We start from the raw sequence: 13,098 nt of genomic DNA, 5'->3' as shown, positions 1-13,098 counted from the left end.
AAGACAGTTCCGAAGCCGCCGCGCCCCAGCAGCGAACCCAGCCGGTACTGCTCCTGGAGGCCCTGCTGCGCCTTCCCTGCCGGAGAGACGCGGCTGTCAGCGCTCGGCCTGGGGCCAGGAACGGCCCCTGAGCGCCCCTCAACCACCCCAGGCCGGGCATCCCCAGGCGTTCGCTCCTGGGAAGGCGACACTGGCGGCTCGGGGCCGGCGGCCGCGCTGGCCAGCGGCGGAGCTCGGGCCGGGGAAGGCGCAGCGCAGGCGGCGGGAGCGGCCGCGCCGCGTGTGTCCGCGGGGCCCGGGAGGGGCCGGGGCCGGGCTCGGAACAGGCGGAGGCAAAGCGCGGCGATACTGTCCCTGGCCCAGGCACCGATCCCCGCCCAGCACCGCCATCGCCAGGACAGCCAGAGGCGGGCGGAGGCGAGAGCGCGGTGGGAGGCCCGGGGGCGGGGGCGGGGACGGGGCAGCCCCGCCCGGGGCCGGGGGCGGGCCGGGGGCATGGCCCGGCCCTGCAGGGGAGAGGGACACTGGGAGAGGAGGGGGACACCGGGACAGGGAGACTGGGAGCGGGTGTGGGACTGCAGGAGAGGGAGAGGAGAAGCAGGAGGGAGTCGCAAGAGGAGCTTTTTTTTTTGCTGCTGCTACTGCTGCTGCTGCTGCTGCTGCTGCTGCTGCTGCTGCTGCTGCTGCCACTGCTGCCGCTGCTGCCGCTGCTGCCGCTGCTGCCGCTGCTGCCGCTGCTGCCGCTGCTGCCGCTGCAACTGAAGCCCCGGGGCCGTTTTTCCCCGGGGCCGTTTGTCCGTCGCCCGCTCAGCCCCACGCCGAGCCCCGTGCGCCCCGGGGGCAGCCCCTGAGCCTTCCAAACGCGGGAACTTTGCCCCGTTGAGCCAAGACCCAGAGCCTTGACTCCTGCACTGTGGCAGAGCAATCCCCTTGGCTGCTGCTGTGTATTGTCCCTGCTGAGGGTCACACACTGTCAGAGAACATTCCTTGAATGCAGAATTCGTACCTGGCCCAAGCACTGCACTTGCGTCTCCAGCATTGCTTTCCAAGAAAAACGGGGGTAGGCAAATTGTGTGTAGCTCATGGTGTTTTACAGCGTCTAAAACTTGCCAAGTCATGGATCTTAGAGGTGAGATCCATTTGTAGTTAATGGGATGGAGAAGTAGTGCAAAATGGAAAAGGGGAGCATAGAAATAAATAGAGAAAACCATCTTGGATTGGTTCTTTCCATTTTTGTTTCATTTTTTAAAAGCTGTTTCAGCTGTCCCAGAATCTTCTCCACAGTCCTGTCTGCTCTTTCCAAGAACCCTTCCTGGAGAATGAGCTGCAGCTTCTGTCACTAAATGTCCTACCAACGGCAGCAAGTTTGTGAAGGAAAATAAAAAATGGTTTTACAAATATATTAATGGCAAAAGGAAGGCTAAAAACCGACCTTTGTTCTCTGCTGGATGTGGGAGGGAACTTAGGAACTGCAGATGAGGAGATGGCAGAAGTGCTTAACGCCTTCTTTGCCTCAGTCTTTAGTGGGAATATGGCTTGTCCTCAGGACAGCTGCCCTCCTGGGCTGGTAGATGGTGTCAGGGAATAGAATGGTGCCCCTGTTATCCAGGAGGAGGCAGCCAGAGAACTGCTGAGCCAAATGGATGTTCACAGATCTGTGGGCCCAAGTGGGATCCACCACAGGGTGATGAGGGAGCTGGCAGATGAGCTTGTGAAGCCGCTCTCCATCATTTACCAACAGTCCTGGCTCACTGGTGAGGATCCGGAGGACCGGAAACTGGCCAATGTGACAGCCATTCACACAAAGGGTGGGAAGGAGGAACTGGTAATTAGAGGCCAGTTAGCCTGACCTCAGTACCCGGTAAGGTCACGGAGCAGTTTATATTGAGTGTCATCATGCAGCACCTACAGGACGGCCCGGGGATCAGAGCCAGCCAGCACGGGTTTAGGAGGGGCAGGTGTTGTTTGACCAACCTGCCTCTTCTATGAACAGGTGACCTGCGTGGTGGATGTGGGAGAGGCTTTGGATGTTGTCTGTTTGGACTTCAGCAAGGCCTTTGACACTGTCTCCCACAGCACACTCCTGGGAAAGCTGGCGGCCCACGGCTTGGACAGGAGCACTCTTTGCTGGGGAGGCAAAGGCAGAGGGTGGTGGGGAATGGCGCCGCATCCAGCTGGCAGCCGGTCACCAGTGGTGTTCCTCAGGGGTCTGTTCCTCGGGGCTCCTGGACTCAGCCCCAAATCCACCTGATAAAAAACCACCGAAATCCCTGCGGAGCTCTTGGTCTTCCTTCAGTTGTCTTCAAGTCTCCATGGCTTGTGCAGCTGCTTGGAATCAGTTCGGAATTCTCTTAAGGAGGAAGATATCAAAGCGCACCTCGTGATTTTTGGTTTTTTAATTGCAGGAGTATTTTTTTTATTTTTCATTTCATTGAAGAGTTGACTGAAGCGTTCTTTAGGTGATCTTGGTGCTGAATGTCTCCTTAGGAGTTCTGAGCACAGCGAAGAATGAGCCCCTTGCAGGCTGACCCTGTTTGGACAACCCGCTTCTCACCCAACCTCACCACGTGTGACATCACCCACCTTGGACTGCGCTCCCAAAACATCAAAGAAAATTCAGCATTTTTTTATAAAAACAAACTTATGTAAATAATAAAATTAGAAATTTATTTTTCAGTTTTATAATAACATTTTTCTATATTTTATTAGCTAATTTTTATATTGACATTAAAAAATCAATATATTTTTAGCAACGAAGAAAGTTATTGGTCATTGGTTCTAAGTAACACACTTCCCTTCATGAATTGCTTGACCACTACTGGCTATTGAATTCTTCTTCTTCATGCTGATTTGCTCTATTTTTAGTCCTTTTGTCATCTTCTTTAGCATTTTCTCAGACAGGGTAAAAGGGGCAACTTTGGGGTTCATGGAGACATTTCTGGGGCACATTTGGGGCAGGGAATTTGGAGAGAACTTGAGGGTCTGGAGGACACATTTGGGAAGCGGGTGGACACTTGGAGGGGCACTTAGGGATTCTGTCGGACAACTCGGGGTCCAGGGGGGCACTTGGAGGTCAGGGAGGGGAATCCGGGGCCCTTCGGGGTCCGGGCGGGCACCTGGGGGGCTCTGAGGGGACTCTCTGGGGCGCGGGGGATGATGGGAGTTGTAGGCGCGGGGAGAACAGGGTTGAACGGCGCCGCGGAGCATCACGGGAGGTGGAGGCGCAGCTCCAACGGCTGTCGGCGGGGCGCGGGGCATGATGGGAGATGGAGTCACGGCTGGAGTAGCGCTCCAAGTGCGCCGCGGAGCATGCTGGGAGCTGTAGTCCCGGAAGTGGCTCGAACGCGGCGTCTGGGGTTCCGGGAAGGCGCTTTGGGGACACTTTTGTGTCCGAGCCGCGATTTGAGGTCCTCGGGGGGAACGTGTACGGCTCGGGAGCACTTGCGGGGAGCTTGGGGAGCTGTAACCGAGCTCTCTAGGGCGCGGGGCGGGGCAGGAGTTTTTAAGCGCAGAACCGTGTTCCGAGGGGCTCCGAGGCCAGGGGGGATGATTGGAGATGAATTCCCTGAAGTCGCTCTAAGGGGAATCTGTGGGGTCGGAGCGTTCAAGGGATCCGGGGACGCTTTGGGGGCGGGCGAATGGGCGCTGAGGGAACAGTTGGGGATCCTGGAGGGGCTGGGGGACACTTGTTCACTTCAACGTGTTTATTTACTCATGAAACATACGTATTGTATTTAAAACTTAATATTCCATAGGTATGGGCTCTATAGGCGTAGATATCAATTAGCCTAAGTGCAAAACCTAATATTCCATGTAAGAATGATGTTCTCTACTGTTAAAAGCAAAATGAACCAAAGCAAACAAAAAGGAGAGGGTTAACCATTAATGAGAAAGGAACAGAAAAGGTTGTTATGCCACTGTAAACTTTCACTCTGAGTCTACATTTCAAATAATACAGGTGACCCATCTGAAGGAGGATTTCTCCTCAGGGGAAATGTCTTTCTAAAAGTTTCCTTTGTTGCCAGGAGCTGCCTCTGTGCCAGGAGCCCGGCCCAGCTCAGCAGCACAGAAACAGCACAAGGACTTGAATGACCCTCCCGTGGATTTGGTGTTTCCATTCAACTCTGTCCCTGAAAGAGTGTTCCAAAAACTTCTCAAGAACTCAAAGGTAAATTAAAACACTGAAGTTTTTTGCAGTTTTAATGGGACACACAGAGAGACCCAATGGAGAAAGTGTCCCCAGGTTCCATCACTGCAGGCACTGATGACAGGTGGGGACAGACAAGGCAAAGGTGTCTCTGGTGCTGAGCAAACCTGGATGTGTTCCATGAATCCAAAAGGGCAAGGCCTGAGCCCCGGCCCCTAGCAAGGCAGGGATCTGTGGGGCAGAGATCTGTGGGGCAGGGCTCAGCCGTGGGTCATGGATCTGTGGATCAGAGCTCTGTGGGTCAGGGCTCTGTGGGTCACAGATCTATGGGTCAGGGCTCTGTGGGGCAGGGATCTGTGGGACAGGGATCTGTGGGTCCGGGATCTGTGGGGTAGGGATCTGTGGGACAGGGATCTGTGGGGCAGGGATCTGTGGGGTAGGGGTCTGTGGGGCAGGGATCTGTGGGTCACAGATCCGTGGGTCAGGGCTCGGTGGGTCAGGGCTCTGTGGGTCAGGGCGCAGCCGTGGGTCAGGGCTCTGTGGGTCAGGGCTCAGCCGTGGGTCACAGTTCTATGGGTCAGGGCTCTGTGGGTCACAGATCTATGGGTCCAGGCTCTGTGGGTCAGGGCTCAGCCGTGGGTCAGAGATCCGTGGGTCAGGTCTCTGTGGGTCCGGGCTCAGCCGTGGGTCAGAGATCTGTGGGTCAGGGCTCTGTGGGTCCGGGCTCTGTGGGTCAGGGCTCAGCCGTGAGTCACAGATCCGTGGGTCAGGGCTCAGCCGTGGGGCTCACCGTGGCAGGGGTTGCTCAGGAGGTCACTCGGGGGGCGCCGGATCCTGTGGGGCGGCTCCAGCGGCTCCTGTGGGGCAGAGACGGGGGCGGGACAATCTGTGGGGCAGGAGCCATCTGGGGGGCGGGGATGGGATCTGTGGGGCGGGGTTTGGGATTCGGGATCTATGGGGCAGAGGGGGGATCCCTCAAAATTCCCACAAAAATCCCCAAATTTCCCAAAAACTCCAAATTTCCCCCCCAAAAAATTCCAATTTTTTTCCTCGAAAAAATTCCCAAAATTTTCCCCCAGAATTCCCAAAATTTCCCAATTTTTCCCAATTTTTCCCCATTTCCCCAATTTTTCCCCATTTTTCCCAATTTTTTCCCAGTTTTTCCCCATTTTTCCCCATTTTTCCCAATTTTTTTTAATATTCCGAAAGTTTCCCACAGAATCCTCAAAAAATTCCCCCAAAATTCCCCAAAATTTTCCACAAAAATTCCCAAATCTTTCAAATCCCCCCAAATGTTCCCAATTTTTTTCCCACTTTTCCCAAATTTTGGGGCTTTTCCCCCAAATTTTCCCCAAAAATCCCCCTAAAAACGACCCCAAACCATCAAAAAATCCCAAAATTTTCCCGATTTTCCCGCAAAATCCCCTAAAAATTCCCCCCAAAATCCCCAAATTCCCAATTTTCACCCCAAATCTCCCAAAATTTCCCCAAAATTTTCTCCCAGATTTCCCAAATCCTCCATTTCCCCCCCAGAATTCCCCTAAAAACGACCCCAAAAATCCCAATTTTCCCCCAAATTCTCAAATTTTCACCCCAAATTTCCCCAAATTTCAGGGATTTTCCCCCAAAACTTTCCGACCTCAAGGGCCACCAATGGGCGCTCTGCAGGGAGAGAATTTGGCGGATTTTGGGAAAATTTGGGGGCATTTTGGGGAGTTTTGAAGGAATTTTGGGAGAATTTTGAGGATTTGGGGTCATTTCGGGGCAAATTTGGGGGAATTTTTGGGGCAATTTGGGAGAGTTTGGGGGAAATTTCGGGTAATTTGGAAAAAATTGGGGGAATTTTGGGGATTTTGGGAAAATTCAGGGGATTTGGGGGGAAATTTTGGGGGATTTTGGGAGGAATTTGGGAAAAAAATTGGGACTTTTTGGGGGAAATTTGGCTTTTTTTTCCGGAAATTTCGGGGTTATTTGGGGGAATTTTGGGAAAATTTGGGAATTTCAGGGGGAAATTCGGGGGATTCGGAGGAATTTGGAGAAGGAATGGTGAAATCCTGGGAATTTTTGGACCATTTTGGGTCATATCGGGAGAAATTTTGGGTGATTTCAGAGGGAAATTTTGGGTGATTTGGGAGGGAAATTTTGAGAAATTTGGGAGGGCAATTTTGAGAAATTTGGGGGGATTTTTGAAATTTTTGTAGAAATTTTGGGATTTTTTTTAGATTTTGGTGAAATTTTGGAGAATTTGGAAGATTTCTGAAAAAATTTTGAAAATTTTGGGGAATTTGGGGGGATTTTTGACAAAATTTTGGGAATTTTTTTTGGATTTTGGTAAAATTTGGGGAATTTTTGAGGAAATTTTGGGAATTTTTGTGGGCTGTTTTTGGGAGAATTTTGGTCGATTTTGGGGGGATTTGGGGACAATTTTGGGAGAGATATTTGAGGAATTTTGAAGAATTTTGGGGGATTTTTGAAGAAATTTTGGGAATTTTGGGGGGGATTTTGGTAAAATTTGGTAATTTTTTGGGACTTTTGAGGAAATTTTGGGAATTTTTTTAGATTTTTTTGGGAAATTTGAGGGGAATTTTGGGGATTTTTGGGGAAATTTGGGGCAGATTTTTTTGGGGGGAAATTCGGGACCATTTTGGGGTCATTTGGGGCCTCGGTGTATCCCGTCATTCCCCGCGGCGCCGCTTTGCGCCTCGGTGTATCCCATCGGGCCCCGCGCTTCTTTGCGCCTCGGTGTATCCCGTCATGCCCTGAGGCGCTTTGCGCCTTGGTGTATCCCGTCATGCCCTGCGGTGCCGCTCTGCGCCTCGGTGTATCCCGTCATTCCCCCGGCGCCGCTTTGCGCCTCGGTGTATCCCATCATGCTCCGCGCCGCTTTGCGCCTCGGTGTATCCCGTCATGCCCCACGGCGCCGCTTTGCGCCTCGGTGTATCCCGTCATGCCCCGTGGTGCCGCTCTGCGCCTCGGTGTATCCCGTCATGGGTTATACTGGTTTGTACTGGTTTGGGGGTTTTCCTTACTGGTTTGTACTGGGACAGGGTTTAGGGGTCACTGGGATGAAGTGGGATGAACTGGGAAGGGATTTGGGGTGACTGGTTTGTACTGGTTTATACTGGTTTGGGGTTTTTCTTTACTGGTTTGTACTGATTTGTACTGGGAGGGGGTTTGGGGGTTTTTTGGGATTTTTGGGGAGAATTTTGGGGATTTTGGGGCATCAAGAATCCCAATTTTCAGTCGGAATTTTGGGTGAATTTGGGGGATTTTGGGGCTTTAAAAATCCAAATTTTTAGTGGGAATTTTGGGGTGAATTTGGGGGGTTTTGGGACTTCAAAAATTCCAATTTTTGGGTGAATTTTGGGGATTTTGGGGCTCCTAAAAATTCCAATTTTTAGTGGGAATTTTGGGGTCATTTTTGGGGATTTGGGGCCTCCAAAAATCTCAATTTTAGTGAGAATTTTGGGGGATTTTGGGTGGGAATTTTGGGGTGAATTTGGGTAATTTTGGGGCTTCAAAAATCCCATTTTTCAATCAGAATTTTGGGGTCATTTTTTGGGATTTTGGGGCTCTGAAATCCTGATTTTTGGGGCGAAAATTTGGGTCATTTTTTGGGATTTTGGGGCTCTGAAATCCCGATTTTTAATGGGAATTTTTGGGGTCATTTTTGGGGCATTTTGGGTGAATTTTGGGGGATTTTGGGGCTCTAAAAGTTCCAATTTTTAGTGGGAATTTTGGGGTGAATTTAGGGGATTTTGGGTGGAAGTTTTGGGGTGAATTTAGGGGATTTTGGGACTTTAAAAATTCCAATTTTTGGGTGAATTTTTGGGATTTTTGGGGCTCTAAAAATTGCAATTTTTGGTGGGAATTTTGGGGTTTTTTTGAGGGATTGTAGGTGGGAATTTTGGGGGGAATTTTGGGGATTTTGGGGCTTTAAAAATTCCCACTTTCAGCAGGAAATTTTGGGGTGAATTTTGGGGATTTTTGGGGCTCTAAAAAATCTCAATTTTAGTGGGAAATCTGAGTGGGATTTTTGGGGTGAATTTAAGGGATTTTGGGGATTAAAAAATCTTAGTTTTCAGTCGGGATTTTGGGGTCATTTTTTGGGATTTTGGGGCTCTGAAATCTCGATTTTTAGTGGGAATTTTTGGGGTCATTTTTGGGGCATTTTGGGTGAATTTTTGGGGATTTTGGGGCTCTGAAAATCCCAATTTTTAGTGGGAATTTTGGGTTTTAATGGGGGGATTTTGGGTGGGAATTTTGGGGTGAACTTGGGGGATTTTGGGGCTTCTAAAAATCCCATTTTTCAGTCGGAATTTTGGGGTCATTTTTTGGGATTTGGGGGCTCTGAAATCCTGATTTTTAATGGGAATTTTTGGGGTCATTTTGGGGTCATTTTGGGTGACTTTTGGGGGATTTTGGGGCTCTAAATGTTCCAATTTTTAGTGGGGATTTTGGGGTTTTTTGGAGGGATTTGGGGGCTCTGAAAATCCCAATTTTTGAGGGAAATTTTGGGGTGAATGTTGGGTATTTGGGTGCTTTAAAAATCCAAATTTTTAGTGGGAATTTTTGGAGTAAATTTTTGGGATTTTGGGTGGAAATTTTGGGGTGAATTTTGGGGATTTTGAGGCTTCAAAAATTCGAATTTTTGGGTGAATTTTTGGGATTCTTGGGGCTCTAAAAATCCCAATTTTGGGGGTGAATTTTGGGGTAAATTTGAGGGATTTTGAGGCTTAAAAAATTTCAGTTTTCAGTGGAAATTTTGGGGTCATTTTTTGGGATATTGGGTGGAAATTCTGGGGTGAATTTTTGGGATTTTTGGGGCTCTAAAAATTCCAAATTTGGAGGGGGAATTTTGGGGTGATTTTTGGCATTTTGGGTGGAAATTTTGGGGTGAATTTGGGGGATTTTGAGGCTTCTAAAAATCCCATTTTTCAGTCGGGATTTTCGGGTCATTTTCTGGGATTTTGGGGCTCTGAAATCCCGATTTTTAATGGGAATTTTTGGGGTCGTTTTTGGGGCATTATGGGTGAGTTTTGGGGGATTTTGGGGCTCTAAAAGTTCCAATTTTTAGAGGGGATTTTGGGGTTTTTTGGGGGGATTTGGGGTGGGAATTTTGGGGTGAATTTTTAGGGATTTTGGGGCTCTGAAAATCCCAATTTTTGAGGGAATTTTGGGGTAAATTTTGGGGGATTTAGGGGCTTTAAAAATCCAAATTTTTAGTGGGAATTTTGGAGTAAATTTTTGGAATTTTGGGTGGAAATTTTGGGGTGAATTTTGGGGATTTTGGGGCTTTAAAAATTCCAATTTTTGGGTGAATTTTTGGGACTTTTGGGGCTCTAAAAATCCCAATTTTTGGGGGGAATTTTGGGGTAAATTTGAGGGATTTTGAGGCTTAAAAAATTTCAGTTTTCAGTGGAAATTTTGGGGTCATTTTTAGGGATTTTGGGTGGAAATTTTGGGGTGAATTTAGGGGATTTTTGGGCTTTAAAAATCTCAGTTTTGGGGGGGAATTTTGGAGTAAATTTTTGGGATTTTGGGTGGAAATTTTGGGCTGAATTTAGGGGATTTTTGGGCTTTAAAAATCTCAATTTTTGGTGGAGAAATTTTAGAGTAAATTTTTGGGATTTTGGGTGGAAATTTTGGGGTGAATTTAGGGGATTTTGGGGCTTTAAAAATTCCAAATTTTTGGTGACTTTAGGCGATTTGGGGGCTTTAAAAATTCCAATTTTTAGTGGGAATTTTGGGGTTTTTTGAGGGATTTTAGGTGGGAATTTTGGGGTGAATTTGGGGGATTTTGGGGCTTTAAAAATCTCAGTTGTGGGGGGTGAATTTTTGGGATTTTGGGGCTTTAAAAATTCCCACTTTAAGCAGGAAATTTTGGAGTGAATTCTGGGGATTTTTGGGCTCTAAAAATTTCAATTTTAATGGGAATTTTGGGGGATTTTGGGTGGGAATTTTGGGGTGAATTTGGGGGATTTGGGGGCTTAAAAACATCTCAGTTTTCAGTCGGGATTTTGGGGTCATGTTCTGGGATTTTGGGGCTCTGAAATCCCGATTTTTAGTGGGAATCTTTGGGGTCATTTTTGGGGCATTTTGGGTGAATTTTGGGGGATTTTGGGGCTCTAAAAGTTCCTATTTTTAGTGGGAATTTTGGGGTGATTTTTGGCATTTTGGGGGGAAATTTTGGGGTGAATTTTTAGGGATTTTGGGGCTCTAAAAATCCCAATTTTTAGTGGGAATTTTGGGGTGAATTTTTGGGATTTTGGGTGGAAATTTTGGGGTGAATTTAGGGGATTTTGGGGCTTTAAAATTTTGTCCTGGGTTGAAGTATATTCTATCACCATCTTCATGAACTGTTGAAACCAGGTGAGGCAGTGCTCCCTGCCTCCTCCACTCTGGCTTATCTTCTGTTAATGGCCCATCAGCACCTTTGCTACACAGCTCACAGATAACCCCCTCCTGGACTACCTCCTGTTAATGGGCCCATCAGGCCTTATCACATGACTCACCATCCCATTGTGAGATGCTCCGCCCAGAGGGAGGAACCAAGCATTCCAGCCTGGATATAAGCTGAGACTCTGAACACCAGAGGGGCGCTTACCCACTGGATTCCCAGAGGACCCGAGCTACCAGACCTTTCTACAGGATCACTGCTTCAGGAAGACCACCTCATCTGGACTGCTTCCATCACTCCGCTCAGGTTGTATTCTGACTCTGTCAGTGGTCTTTTGTATTATTGCATCTATTTTAGTTTACTTTCTTTCCTTTTTTTTTTCCTATTAAATTGTATCTCTGACTTGGAGCCTCTCATTTGTTTTGCTTCCAAACCACTACACATGGAGAAGAAAAAGCCCATTTTAGTTATTAATACAGTTGTTCACGTTCCATCACAATCAGAAGACAGCATAATTAACTATTAGCATATTATTTGAGAATCAAAGCTTCCAGCCAGAAAAACTGTCTGTCAAGAGATGTCAGTAAGCAGAGGCAGCCATAGTACGGAGACCACACAGTTCCTCGTGCCCACACGTTCCCAGTGCACGATGCAAGTAATCATCAAAAGCACAACTGAGACAGAATACAGTAATAGAAAGTTAACGACTTACACCATTTGCACCATAAGAATGCAGTAAGAGGAGGGAGCTCAGGCAAATAGAGTTACAAAGTAGGTTGAAAAGCAGCTCGTCTTACTAATCAGAACAGCATTGAGCGGTACGATGTGCAGAATTCAGAGACAACGTAAGAAAAATATTATCTAGCAAATAATATATGCCTGTGGTTAAAGATCGAAATTATGACACCCATTCCTGGTTTTGCCAGCTCTCCTGTGAAATTGTGAGGAGGCTCCACTTCTCCATCATTAAAATGGGGATCACAGGAAATTCTTGTTACTTGGAATGCTAAAGTTTACTTAAACTTTCAAATTCTACGTATAGGATACTGCAGAAGGAGTGTTTTCAGTTTTATTTAAGTCTTGAATTTTAAGCACAGTGGAAATGAATGAAAACACAGTTAAGTTAAACTCTGGTGCTTATTTGTCCCTGGACCTTTTGGATAAAAGTCCCTCTGGACTAAAAATCTGAGGAAAACTAGTAACAGCAGGGAAAGTCAATTGCATTCATGAGTAGAAATGAAAGCTATGTAAGGTGAAGAAACTCGTGTGGCATGCGTCAATGGAACTAGTCCTAGTTATTAGTTACTAGTCGCGGCGAACAGGCGCTTTCTCGCTTCCCAGGCTAGGAGACGCACTTTCCGTGCCGCAGAAGCTTCTCTGCTTGTGGAGAGCTCAGAAACGGCACCTAGCGCTGTTCCCAGCCTGCCTGCAGCGTTGAACCGCTGACTGCACTTGGCGCAGAGAACAGGCGCTTTCTCGCTTCCCAGGCTAGGAGACGCACTTTCCGTGCCGCAGAAGCTTCTCTGCTTGTGGAGAGCTCAGAAACGGCACCTAGCGCTGTTCCCAGCCTGCCTGCAGCGTTGAACCGCTGACTGCACTTGGCGCAGAGAACAGGCGCTTTCTCGCTTCCCAGGCTAGGAGACGCACTTTCCGTGCTGCAGAAGCTTCTCTGCTTGTGGAGAGAACCAGTCCACCAGGCCATTGCTATTCCAATTTAAACATTCAGTTCCACTCTCTGCCGTGCTCCAGATACCCCTATATGTTACTCCAGTGTCTTTGTAGCATTTAACTTCAGTATCTGAAAACAAGGTAAGATGTGAAAATCTAAGGAAAGCATACCAATTCTTTTCCCTGACAGTTTCCCCAGTCTCTGCTTTTGCTCTTAGGCAAAGATTTGGGAAATAGGAATAGCAGTTCTTTACTAGTATGTATTACAAAGCAAGCAAACACAAAAAAAACCCCCACCAAACAACTACAGGATTAATGACAAACGAAAACAGTACTAAGAACCTTGAGGGCTTTGTTTCACAAAACCCAGGGCAGTTTGGTTTCGGTGTCTCTGCAGGATCCTCAGAGCACCAAGCTGAAACAGTGGAAAAGTCCCGGGCTGGTCGCTGGGATGGCAGGGTGTCCCGGCAGGCAGGGGCAGGATGTCCCGGCAGCGCAGGGGGTGCAGGGTCACGCTGCAGCAAGAGGAGCAGCGCCGAAGAAGCCGAAGGCGAGGCCGTGCCTGGACCAGCTCCCGCGGGTGGCAGGGAAAACTCAGGATTCAGGCTGAACCGGTGATAGTAGATTTCCCAGGACTGGATCCCTTTGGCCACAGTGAAACTCCTCCAGCCAGCAACAGCCGTTCTCTCCCTCCCTGAACGCCGGAAAAAGAAGAGCTGGCAGCTGTCTCAAGCTTTGTCTTTTACTTGCATTTTCTCCTTCTTCCAACTTTGTCCACCTCTTTGTTTTGGTTAAGTACTCTTAAGTATCCAACGCTTGGTTTCTTTGGTAACTTATGGGGAAAAAATTCTTTAGAGAAAGAAGGAACAAACCTAACCCCCAA

At 48.1% G+C, this 13,098-nt stretch overlaps 1 long non-coding RNA gene across 1 annotated transcript; it reads left to right on the top strand.

Annotated features, from left to right (window-relative positions):
• Nucleotides 1-3,327: 3,327 nt before the first annotated feature.
• On the top strand, nucleotides 3,328-11,751 carry LOC136303998 (uncharacterized). The gene is made up of 3 exons (XR_010724342.1): nucleotides 3,328-3,407; nucleotides 4,026-4,168; nucleotides 10,520-11,751. It is a non-coding gene; the product is annotated as an uncharacterized lncRNA (long non-coding RNA).
• The last annotated feature ends 1,347 nt before the right edge of the window (nucleotides 11,752-13,098 follow it).

Source organism: Chamaea fasciata, unplaced genomic scaffold (assembly GCF_029207755.1).
Source record: "Chamaea fasciata isolate MVZ Bird 193981 ecotype frontalis unplaced genomic scaffold, bChaFas1.0.hap1 SCAF_46, whole genome shotgun sequence".
NCBI lineage: Eukaryota > Metazoa > Chordata > Aves > Passeriformes > Sylviidae > Chamaea > Chamaea fasciata.
The sequence above is the reverse complement of the archived record's forward strand: the minus strand, read 5'-3'. Positions and strand labels throughout refer to the sequence as shown.